This window comes from Lampris incognitus, chromosome 1 (assembly GCF_029633865.1).
Source record: "Lampris incognitus isolate fLamInc1 chromosome 1, fLamInc1.hap2, whole genome shotgun sequence".
Classification (NCBI taxonomy): domain Eukaryota; kingdom Metazoa; phylum Chordata; class Actinopteri; order Lampriformes; family Lampridae; genus Lampris; species Lampris incognitus.
The window spans coordinates 103,249,728-103,262,632 of NC_079211.1; the positions used below are offsets into that span (position 1 = coordinate 103,249,728).

Genomic DNA, 12,905 nt, shown 5'->3' on the forward strand with positions numbered 1-12,905 from the left:
GCCTGAAAGCCTTATGGCTTGATGAAGGGATCTCAAACAACTAGGAACAGAAAGAAAGATAGACAGACAGACATAGATAAAGAGGCAGACACACACAGGTATACACACAAAAAAAAATTTTTTTTTTTAAAAATTCACACACCTGCTTGGCATTTTCGCCTGGCAGCCACTCTCACGGCACACAGCAGGTGCTGTGTGTCCCCGGGCTAGGCGCGTAACTCCAAGTGGGCACAAGGATTCAACACTGATTTGGATGTCCGTCCACACCAGAATGCATACTCAATTCAACCAGCCTCCGGCATCAAAGCTACGTTTTCCCTGAAAAAATGCTGCTTGAGGCCACAGTCCCCTCCAACAGCTGGCGAATTGGCTAATCAGAACCCTGAACATTGTGTTATGATGGCAAAAAGGGAGTGAGGGCAGAAACCAATACTCCAAGTTTAATGTGGCTAAGTTAGAGTTCGATGGCAGGGTGAAACTGATTGTATGACCCTTCTCCTCAGAGAGAAGACTGTTAATGTTTTGACGAATATTTCTCCACAATGAGTCAAGGTTCAATGTCATATTGAACCATGCAGCAGTTTTTTTTTTTTGTGGCAAGGAAAAAAATCAACTCCAGCACAAAAAAACTTTCCTTGTTCCAAGAGTCAAACTTATTGGTGAGGCAGTGACGTTTCAGTCTGACTCATTCTGATCAAGCACCGGTCAGTCTTATCATCAGGGCTTGTGGGGCTCTGCATGGTTGATTAAGACAACACAAGAGGGGAGCAGGTTTTCTGATGCCAGGAGGGCACTGGCATATGAGACAGCAGTGACAACATGACCTCAGGCACTACTGCCTATTGTCTGTATGGAAAGTCACTATTGGGTGCCCCAAAAGTCACAAGAACTCACTAGATGACATACTTTGTATTCTATCTTCAAATAGATTGTCACATGGGCCATAGTGGTGGAGAGAGAGGGAAAGAAATGAATGAAAAAATAGCTAAAATGTTTGCAGATGTTAGACACCACCACAATTAACTATTTGCATTTAGAGAGGGGGACAAAAAGTGAAACCAAAATTATTTACAAAGAGACTAGCCTACATACTATTTTTAAAGAAAATATAGCGACCAGTATAGATGGTTAAACTATTAATATCAACATGGCATACATTAAATCAAATGTTTCTTGTTTTTTGCCATACAACTATATTACACCTTTTTAACCAACCCTCATCGGTTGGATCAGTTGCCTTGCCAGCAGCTTAGACCATGGCCCTTTTAGTGTAACTGGCATGCATGCACACTTTCAAAGTGACTCACAGCAACCCCATATTAGTAGACTCATTTCTCATTAGCAAGAGTAGGAAGGTGAGTGGCATGTTTCTATTGCATGCTTCTACATCACTTTGTTGCTAAATGTATTGGTGTCAACACAAGCATTTTCCCAAAGATCAGAAAAAGTCACTAGTTTTGTCACTAGTAACTTTTGAGGAAATAGGTTGTTGAAGGAGCCTGAAAAGTTGTTAAATCTAGCATCAGGCAGTTTAGTCCTGGAACTGGTGTAAATGTTTAACTCAACTCATCAAACACAGAGTACCATAATAATTTTACATGAACTGGAGTAAAGGTTCAACTTATCAGTCTGTCAGCTTTAGTGTCATCCAACCTATCCAAAATACAAGAATTTATTGCTCTTGAAACTGACCTAAAACTGCAAGTGTCCTTGTCTTCAACTGTCCCTGTCTTCAACAGTTGACAAGTTCTGGCTACTTGCTACTAAACCAGCTAGAGGACAACCTCTAACCTTCCTTCCTCTAACCTGTAACCTCCCTTCTCATGGTTCAATTTTGCTCAGAGGGAAGCTGAGAGAAATTGGCACAAATCCAGCAAAAGCAACATAATGCATTATCACTCACCCCTATACTCTTTTTCTACATGTGCAACCTTGCTCAAGACATATTACCAGCACAATATTTCCAGTGCCTTTAGACTTCGCAAACTGTTTTTTTACCTTCTATTCCCTCTGCAATCTCCTCCATACACACACATCCCAAACTCTGAAAGATAGTCCTCTTTAGCTTGAGAAGAAAACTATTTCCATCAGTTATCAATCCTCTGTCCAGCTTTCTCTCTTACTAACACCAATTTTAAGAATTTCAATATGTCTGATTTCTCCACCCTCCCTAAAACCAAAGTCTCCAAACTCCTCTTCTCGCACCATCCCACAACTTGTCATCTTGATCCCATGCCCTTGTCCCTCCTTCAATTTAGCACCCAACCATCATCATTTTTTTACCTCACACTTTCAACTTGTCACTTGTATCTGGTATTCTTACATCCAACTTTAAGGTTACCGTTACCCTACTGCTGAAAGAAACATTACTTGATCTTATCCTGGTCCAAAACTGTCCTTCCTAGCCAAAACTCTTGAACAATCAGCATGCAATCATCTGTCCTCTCTCCCATAACAGACTACTTGATCAAAATCAGTCTGGTTTAAGAGTGTTCACGCCACTAAAGTTCCTCTTCTCACAGTTCCCGAGGCACTCCACTCAGCCAAAGCTGCCTCCATGTCATCAGTTGTCATTCTCCTTGACCTATCTGCCCATTTGGCATAGTGAGTCACCAGATTCTGCTGTCAATACTGAAGGACCTGGTAATCGTCAGCTAGGCATCAAAGTGGATCCAATTCTAACTGACAGAAGGGAGGTCATACCAAGTATCACGCACCCCCCCCCCAAGAGGTTACAACAGCATCCTTCAAAGCTCAGTGCTCATCCCAGTCTTTTTCGCACTCTATATATCACCTTGCTTGGCCCAATCATCTATGCCGATGACACCCAACTCTTCTACCCAACTCGCCTTCTCTTTTCTTCCAGTAGACACTAAAGGCAGCAGTATAGTCAAAACAAAGCAGAACTTTTTGAACAAAGAGACATATTTCAATCAAGAGACAAATAAATTGACCTGATGTGTTGTGTTTGTGCCATGCGGTGTGTGCAAGCTGCCGATAAGAACAGCCCACCAATTTGTGAGAGGTTTTTAGACCTCCCCTGCCTGTAGTTGGTCCAAATATCACATGGTTGGTTGTGTGTAAACTGACTGGCAAGGCACAGAGCTGTGTCGTCACAATTATTCTGTGCCCTCCGGTGGCATAGAACAACACAACAAAGAACAATCAGTCCATACTGAGTATAATTACGCCATTCAAAACAAAAAAAAAGTCATAATTTTGAGTATACTGCCTAAGGTGTCTCAGTGGGTTGCCACTTGTCAAACTGACATATCTGCTTGAAAGAAAGAACGACACATCTAGCTCAACTTGTCCAAAACTGCTAGTCATCCTTGTCAAATCCTAAACCCCAAGGGGCCTATCAATCAGGGTCTATATGATGACAGTCAAACCCTTCAGATCAGCAAGGAACCTTAATTAATTGTGGTGCACTTCTCACCGTTCTACCAGGACATGCGATCCAATTGCTGCAAAGAATCCACAACAATGTTGCATGCTTGGTTTTCAACCTGTCAAGATGCGCAAGTCTCCTTACAATGGCTCCAGGTTGCTGCCTATGTAAACTTAAAAACCCTGCTGTTGGCTTCTGAAGCAGTTCAGTGAACACCAATTTACCCACAAACCCAAATTAATATGTAGACTCTTGCTCAGCCACTTCATTTTAGCTCTGGAAGGCTTCTCACTCTACCCATTTCAAAAGAGCTGAGCTCTTAGGCAAAGTTTTTTTTTTCACCTGGCCCCAAAATGGTGGCATGAACGCCCATCAGAGCTACAGACTCGCTTCATTCAAGAAAGGCCTAATACTTTATCGGAATCCATTAATTGTCTCCAAGCATGACAGTTATTCTGCTTCCTGATATTGCCCAGCTAATTTGTAATTTTAATCCCCTATTTCACAATTGGTTCTCCAATTGGTGATCCAGCGCATTTACATTAATTGCATTTGACATGATTTTATATTAATTGCATTTGACATGGAGGTGGGATTACAACAAGGATCGGCTCTTAGCCCTTTATTGTTTGCAATGGTGATGGACAGGTTGACAGACAACATCAGGCAGGAGTCTCCATGGACGATGTTGTTCACGGATGACATTGTGATCTGTAGCAAGAGTAGGGTGCAAATTGAGGAGAGCCTGGAGAGGTGGAGGTATGCACTGGAGAGAAGAGGAATGAAAGTCAGTAGGAGCAAGATGGAATACCTATGCATGAATAAGAGGGAGGACAGTGGAATGGTCAGGGTGCAAGGAGTGGAGGTGACAAAGGCATATGAGTTTAAATACTTGGGGTCAACTGTCCAAAGTAACGGGGAGTGCAGCAGAGAGGTGAAGAAGAGAGTGCAGGCAGGGTGGAGTGGGTGGAGAAGAGTGTCAGGAGTGATTTGCGACATGTTATATGGTTTGCAGACAGTGGCACTGATGAAAAGACAGGAGGCGGAGCTGGAGGTGGCTGAGTTGAAGATTCTAAGATTTTCACTGGGAGTAACAAAGAAGGACTGGATTAGGAACGATTAGGAACGATTATATTAGAGGGACCGCTCAGGTTGGACAGTTTGGAGACAAAGCAAGAGAAGCAAGATTGAGATGGCTTGGACATGTGTGGAGGAGAGATGTTGGGTATATTGGGAGAAGGATACTGAATATGGAGCTGCCAGGAAAGAGGAAAGCCAAAGAGGAGGTTTACGGATGTGGTGAGGGAGGACATGCAGGTGGCTGGTGTGACAGATTAAGACGCAGAAGACAGGAAGAAATGGAAACGGATGATCCACTGTGGCAACCCCTAACGGGAGCAGCCGAAAGTAGTAGTAGTTGCATTTGACATGATTTGCACTCTTGCCTATGATATGACTACTATTTAATGTCCTAAAATGCCTGCAAGTTGACACATGAACACATATTCTAATTGCTGAGTCTCTTGTAAGTCGATCTAAATAAAAGCAGATCTGCTAAATGAGAAAACATAAAATCTAAATGTATATAGAAAGTACTCATGTTTTCAGCATCTTATATGCAGAGGTAAAACACAATTATTAAATGACTCGGTCAGTCGGCATCATCAGCTATGATTTTGGCCACCAAAAAATATGCTCTACAACTGTCCGCCATTGCCCTCTTTCCTCAAATGCTCTGATGGCTTCTGTTTTACCCATTTTCGTCCAGTTTGAGATGTTGTCCATATACGAGATTGCTGGTCTTCCTCATCGCCTTTTGTCTTCAACTTTGCCTTGCAGCATATTTTTTATAATACTGCAGGTCTTATGATGCATCGCATGGCCAAAATATTTTAGTTTTCATCTCTGAATGGTCAACAGAAGGATCATATTTGTTCCAAGTTGCTGTAGCACACTTTCATTTGTACATTTTTCTATCCAACCTATTCTCAGCAAATGGTGGTAAAACCACATTTCGGCAGCATTGATTTTTTTTCCAAAGTCCATCCTTCACTTCCGTAAATCATGACTGGCCATACGACTGTTTGTAGTATCTTCATTTTCAGATTGGTTGAGATGGAGCAATGTTTCCATAAGTTTGTTGCTTTGCCATCCCGATTCTTATTTTGATGTCAGTAGTACACGAACCATTTGCCGTTTTGATTGAGCCCAGACACTTGAAATTTTCTACTCGTTCTAAAGCCTCGCCTTCAATACATATATCATTGTCTGGATTTCCACCAATGTGCATGACTTTGGTTTTCTTTGCATTTAACTTTAGACCAGCTACTGTACCGGCTTAGTTGACACGAGCCAGCAAATTCTGATTATTAGTGTGTGTGTTTGATGTGAGTGCCGTGTCATCCGCATAGCAAAGATTTGTGATAATCTGTCTACCTACTTTGATGCCAATCTCTTCAGTTTCAGCCACTCTCATTATCTGCTCTGTGTAGACACTGAAGAGATGAGGCGATAGAATGCAGCCTTATCTTACACCCTTTTGGATTGGAAAGAATTCACAATGTTGAGGCAAATTTGTAATTTGTGATATTAAGCTATACAAATAAAACTGACTTGACTTGACTGTTCAATCTGATAGTATCTTACTGATTTGTGTATAAACTTTTGAGCAATATAATGAGGTATGTACTGGGAAACCCATGTTTAACATGGCGTTGAAAAGGTGACTGTACCTTAGACTGTCAAAAGCCTTGCTGTAATCTATGAAGGTCAAAAACACTTCTTCCCCTACTTCTCTTACTTTTTCTATTAGCACCTGAATTGTGAATAACATATCAGACGTGCTCCTGTTTTTTCGATGAGCAGCTTGAAACTCAGACAATTCTTCCTCAATCTTTGCTTTCATTCTATTCAGTATGATGATCAACATTACTTTGCTAGTGTGAACGATTAGGGCAATAGTGCGATAGACTAAAATGATTAATAATATGAGTATACAGTCAACAAACAGTCTATTTTAGAAGTATACCCCCAACCCTGTTTTAAGATTTTAGCATGACATATTAAAAGAAGTTAGCAAGTCATAAAAATGTATGCAAAAACACACACTACTCACATAAATGAAGATGAAAAATTTGTAGAAACACATTATAGAACCTTCTGAGAAACGTTTTTTTTATTGAGTGCACTGATGTGGCTTGATTCAGACTTAATAAGGTAATGTGGGTCTTCTATTGATTAAGGTACTTACATTTTAGTGGTTCTTTAACAGAATTGAGATTTTGGGCATGCCTTCACTTGAACAAAGGATGTATGGGTAGTTTTGGGTTATCTGTCTATCACATCAGTTTGCTGAAAAGGCAGGCTGTGGACGTTTACCTTTATAATGTCTTGTTCCTGCAATTTGGCATTTGAAAAATACATGCCTTCAATTTTACTTGGTTTTAAGTTGGTAACTTGCTCTCTCTACAGTATTGCTGATTTTGGTTAATAGCACTGAAAAATGTTTCTCCCAAGAAAGAACTGGACCAATTTGGGAAAATACAGGTCTGAGACCTTCTTACAATGTTATCACAAATGCTTTGAAAGAAAACTATGGCCACAATAGAGAGGATGTGTTAACACAAGCAATGTCAGCTGTGTAGTATGGCTCTGCTAATTATTGTTCAAAACAGAGCACAGTTAGGTGTTCTGGTTGTTTAACCAAATAAACAGAACTATGTTCTCAGACCTTCAGACCATACAGCTACATCCTGGGTTTGAAACCGCTTTGTCGTTAGAGGATAGCTATGATGCGATTAAAAATATTATCCTTCATGCATATGAACTCGTGCCTGAAGCGTACAGACAACACTTTCGTAATCAAAAGAAAGCAGCAAGTCAAACTTTTGGGCGTTCGCTAGAGAGAAAACCACTCTCTTTGACAGATGGTGTGCAGCAAATAAAGTTGATGACTTTGCTGCACTCTGTGAATTAGTGCTGCTGGAAGAGTTCAAATGTGTGTGCCTGAGCAGATTGTTTTGTACTTGAATGAACAAAGAGTGTCCACCCTAAATGAAGCTGCAGTAGTAGCTGATGAGTTTGCCTTGACACCTCTTTTGCATGGGACCCCTTTCAAAGAAAAGCAGAACTTCCATCCTCTTGACCTAAACCGCTTGCCTCTGTTCCAAAGGTGGATTGGGAGTGTTTCTGTTGCCATAAACCTGGTCATGTTGTAACTGAGTATATGTAGAGCATTAAAGCGCAAGCAATCAGCTGAGGAAAGGAAACTCAAAAGGGGTGGGTTTGATCAAAATTGTCCAATCACAGTGCATTGAAGAGTCACAAAATGAAGAGCCTGACCCTTGCTCTAAACCTTTCACCTTTGATGGTATTGTGTCTTGAACAGGAAAACCGGAAGATGAGCAGCCTGTAAGAAATTTGAGAGACACTGGTGGGTCCCAGTCCTTGATCCTGTCAGATGCATCACCCTTGAGTGAGAAGTCCTCCTGTCATGCTAGTACTCTGGTTCAAGGTGTTGAAATGGGCTATGTGCCCACCCCTTTGCATCATGTACATGTAAAATCAAAATTAGTCAGTGGTTTCTTTACTGTTGCTGCATGGGCCTCTTTCCCCATAAAATGGAGTTGGCTTCATTATGGGAAATGACACTGCGGAAGGAAAAGTGAGGCCTGCTCCTGAAGTGACAGAGGTTCCAGAACCAGACTCTAAAATGAATGCACTGTCCCAAACTTATTCCACTGTTTTCTATGCTAGTATTCTTACCAGGGCCCAGACTCGTTATATGAAGGAAGAACCAGACTTGGCTAACTATATGTTGGCCCCAGTCCTGGCTGGTGTTGGAGATTCCCCACTTCTAAGTGACACTTCTAATTCTGAGGAACCTCCTACACCTAGAGTGTCAAAAGCATCTCTAGATATACGTAGATGCACCTGAAATTGCTTTCTTGAAGCTCCCAGTGACACACGGGAGCTTCACTTATTACTGCTCAGAAATCTGACAACTCTCTTGCTAAATGCCTCTGTTCCATGTCTAAACCAGGAGAGTTAGAAAGTTGCTTGTGTCCTTACTTCCTGGAGGATGGACTCTTGATGCACAAGTGGACCTCACCTGCAGCTCAGTTCTTGAATTCTGAGTATGAGAAGATGAAGCCTAATCAGGAATTAGCTTCCAATTGGAACACTGTGTATGGGAAACTGTGGGCAGTTTCAGTATTGTGAACTTATTTCTAGTTAGGGATGTTTGGTTTGTTATTTTGGCTTGGGCTCTCCCTGAAGATAAACTCTGCTGTGAAGACTGGCAAACAAATTGGAAACTTGAACCTACTGACTCCTCAAATCCTTAATCTATTTTTATTTCACTCCCCTTTTCCCCTAGATCAACTTGGGGTTGTAACAGTTACAAAGTGTTTTACAAAAGAAATAACACCAGACAAGGCAAATAAAATGAGATTAAAATCAAAGGACGAGCAAAGAGGAGGTATAAACAATAAATTAATAAAATCAAATAAATAAGAATAAAAACACAATAAATTAAAACAGAACAAATATTTCCAAAAGCTTTCTCATAAATAAAAGTTGGAAGAAGAGATTTAAAAGAAGCAAGAGACTAAGTGTGTCAGTTCAGTAGGCAAAGATGCAATTTATCTGTTGTACATCAGGAAAATGATTGGCACACTGGTTTTTAAACAGGATTCCAGGTCCTTAAAAAAGGGTGTCTACAAATGAATTTAAGCGAGAGTCCGACTGCATGTCATTTGATATGAAAGTGTAACATATAAATTAAATATTCGTGTGTGTGAAACTCCGGGAATGAAATCAGGAGCAAATGGCAATTGCTAAAAATATGACTCAAGGGTCTTTGAATATCAACTTTGCAATTAGAATGTGCCTTCTTCAACAGATATCTCTTTAAAAAGAGGCTTTTAAATCACAGAGACTACCTAATTAATTAAAATATATGCACTGGTGGCACATTGAGATTCTCTGGATTAAAACGTCCACTAAATTTTAAGTACAAAAAAAAACAAAATGAAAGAACTTAACTGAAATAATTTTCTATGAGCCTTCTTTCAGTTTTAATACTATTGTTCTCTCTTTTTCATACCATTCTCTTTGTATAAATAATATTTTTCTTTAAAGGACTTGAGAGAATCATTCCTGACAGCAGCTCAAAACTTAAAACAATACTTGTTCTTATTTGATATATGACTACTGTGTAGAAAATAGCTGCAATTACAGAAAAAGACACTACGACTACTTCTACTTTCGGCTGCTCCCATTACACAGATGATTATTTTTCAATCTCTTTTCAACCTACACAGTAAAATATGCATACACACACACATACACAGATATTTAAAATGTGTGTGTGTGTGGGGGGGGGTGCTTATACTTTTATCTTTGTTTTGTGAGGTGCAATATAAGTTTTTAACCATCAGAGGTGAGGACATTATTTCAAAGTCAGGACATTTTAGCCGGTCCTCAGTTACTTCTTAAAGGGTCTATTTTCGGGTTAATACTTGAGTTTAGGTTTAAGGTTAGAATGAAGATTAGGTTTGGGCAAGTAGAGCTATGTGATGGTTAAGCTTAGGGTTAAGGGCTAAGGAATGAATGTAGTCAGTGAGGGGTCCTCACAAAGATAAGAGTACAGGAATGTGTGTGTGTGGGTGTGTGTGTGTGTGTATGTTTAGCTATCCTAATGTGGACCAAATGTCCTCATTAGGATAGAAAAACCAGAAACCGCCTACCTTTTGTGGACATTTTAGAGGTCCTCACAAGTAAAAGGGTCTATTTTAGGGTTTGGACTTGGTTTTAGGGTTAAGGTTAGAATTAGGGTTAGGTTAAGGTTAGGGTAAGGGTTAGGGTTCGGCATGTAGTTTGCGTGTTTAAGGTTAGGGTTAAGGGCTAGGAAATGAATGTAGTCAACCGGGGGGGGGGGGGGTCCTCATAAGGATAGTGAAACGAGTGTGTGTGTGTGTGTGCCAATATATTTATATCTTTGACTGCATTTTGAGGCTGCATAGTCCTGCTTGAATGTGCATGTCTCTCCATTACTGTGTTTTGTGCTATGTGCTTTATGCATTATCACGTCTCTACCAACCTCTTTCCTGGGCACATGCTGGTTACCGGTTAGTCAAGGTCTCGGAACATTCACAGCGTTGAGTGATGGACATTTGTCACTGCTTTCATTGGTATAACCTCCACCACATCCCATTCTCTCTCTCTGTCTGTCTGTCTCTTAGCATATTAATGGCTTCCGCTTGCCTCTGCAGAACCCTAATAATGCAACAGCCAATTATGGTTCCCAGTATGCAGTACCACACCACAACTGCTGTTCATGGGACGACGAGGCTTTTATTTTCTTTGCCAGAAAGTAGATTGAGTAAAATCGTTGGGATGGTTTAATGACACTTTCCAGTGCAAAGTATTTGGTTTGTTAGAGAGTCTTATCTGGGCATGGTATAGTTAGTGCATGGGTTTGAAAGCAGCAAGTCACACCTATTAAGAATTAACCTTTCCACCTACTTATATATGTGTTGGAGAAAGCAAAAGGAGAAACCACTGGAATGCTAATAGGTAGGACGATGTGTATCCTTGCAAACAAAAAAAAAACAAAAACTTTTTCACCTGTTGCTTTCAGCCACTGCTGAGGGATTATTAAAACTTTGAACTGCCCCTGAAAAGGGAACTAGGATTAACACAGTAATGAGCTTTGATTTGCTTTCTTTTAATTTTGTGAAAGTAGCAAACTTTTGGGTGGAGCTGAGATGGTGGAGAATGGGGGAGGGGGCAGTGTGGTTGGCTGTATGACTCACGCCACAGTTCACGTACACGCGGCTTGTTGCTTAGTAACCAAGCATACAATGGAGAGTAAAACCGAGTCAGCTGGGGGGAATCACGGTCATGTGGCACAGAGAGATCGCCCCTCCTCATTCAGCACCTTCAATAAATCGCAAACAGTTTGGGTGATTATTCACAACACTGATTGCAAGACTTGACACGAGATATGAGGTACTAAAATATGGATGGAGCAAGCTCCAGAGGCAAGGACGAAGCTGCTGTACTCGGTGCAGGAGTAATGCCACCAGACATGGACGAGTCCAAGTTGAAACCTGGAGGTGCTTGCATGCCCCCGATAGCAGCATCTATGCACCATGATCCTACTTTATAGTGTTATCTATTATGTATTGTCAAGCGTAAAGTATTTGCAATTTGAAGTCAATGAGCTATAACATGCAAAAATTCTACTATGGTCCTTTAATGTATTGTATTGCCTTTTTAATGTGGACAGCAAATCTTTCTGAAAACACTAGAACGGACAGAAAACTTTTGACCCGTTTTTGACAGGAAACCAGTGTTTTCCAATCTCCCCTAACAACCAATGTGTGGACCTGGTCCAAACAGTGTCCATACGTATGGACATTCACACATCTTCTGTACGGACATAAAGACGAGATGCCGAGCATAGCTTCGGGCATGCACAGGCTTTGGAGAAGTTTTAAATTCTCAAAACCGCCAAAATGTCATCAATCAGATGAGATTTTTTCAACCAGTAGTTGCTGACAAGAAGATGAGCTTTTCACAGAAAATCAAACTGCATTATGCTCTTTGTTGTAAACATTATGCTATGGCTACATGTGTTTTATAACCAAATTGTTTATGACACTGATCAACAGCTGAAAAAGAGAGTTAACGTTTCATGCCCTCTTTTACAACGGTAAGACTACCTCAACACTTATGGCTGTGCGTAAGAATATGTGTGTGCAATCTTTATTTGATATAAAGACCAACTAACACAGCATCCAGATTGTTAGTCTGTCAGTTACTTCCTCCACTAGAGAGCTTCTACCATGTCATCACGCAAATGCAGAATGTGCAACATAACCACCTCTACCATTACCACTTCATACCATCATGATGACGGGCACCATCATCACCCAGGACCTCAAGTGGGAGCTGACCATCAGCTCCCAAACCAAGAAGGCACAGCAGAGGATGTACTTCCTGCAGCAGCTGAAAAAGTTTAATCTCCCTAAGCTAATGATGGTATATTTGTACACTGCCATCATCTGAGTCCTCTTCCATCACTATCTGGTACTGCAGCGTATCATTCACTCTGCTGAGAGGGTGATTGGCTGCAACCTGCCATCCCTCCATGACCTGTACACCTCCAGGGAACTGAGGTGAGCGGTAAAGATCCTGGCCGACCCTTCCCACCCAGGCCATGGTCTCTTCAAAACACTCCCCTCTGGCAAGAGGCAAAAAACCAGAACCTCGCGCCACAAGAACAGGCTTTTTCCCTACTGCAGTAGGTCTTTCTAACAAGCCCCCAGACACCAATGGTTCCTCACACTGCCACGCCCCCCACCCCCCATCTAGCTTCCCTACTGTGCTCTCTGTATATGGACACTTCGCATAAAACATGCACTACCCTGGATATAACTTATTATGTAAATAACCTCTTAAAATTCTCATTTAACTTTATGTAAATACAGCTCCTGCCACCCAGTGC

General features: G+C 41.1%; 1 protein-coding gene across 1 annotated transcript in view; it reads right to left on the minus strand.

Annotated features, from left to right (window-relative positions):
- ksr2 (kinase suppressor of ras 2) overlaps positions 1-12,905 on the minus strand; it is a 240,865-nt gene that overhangs the window by 97,715 nt on the left and 130,245 nt on the right. The window lies entirely within an intron of this gene.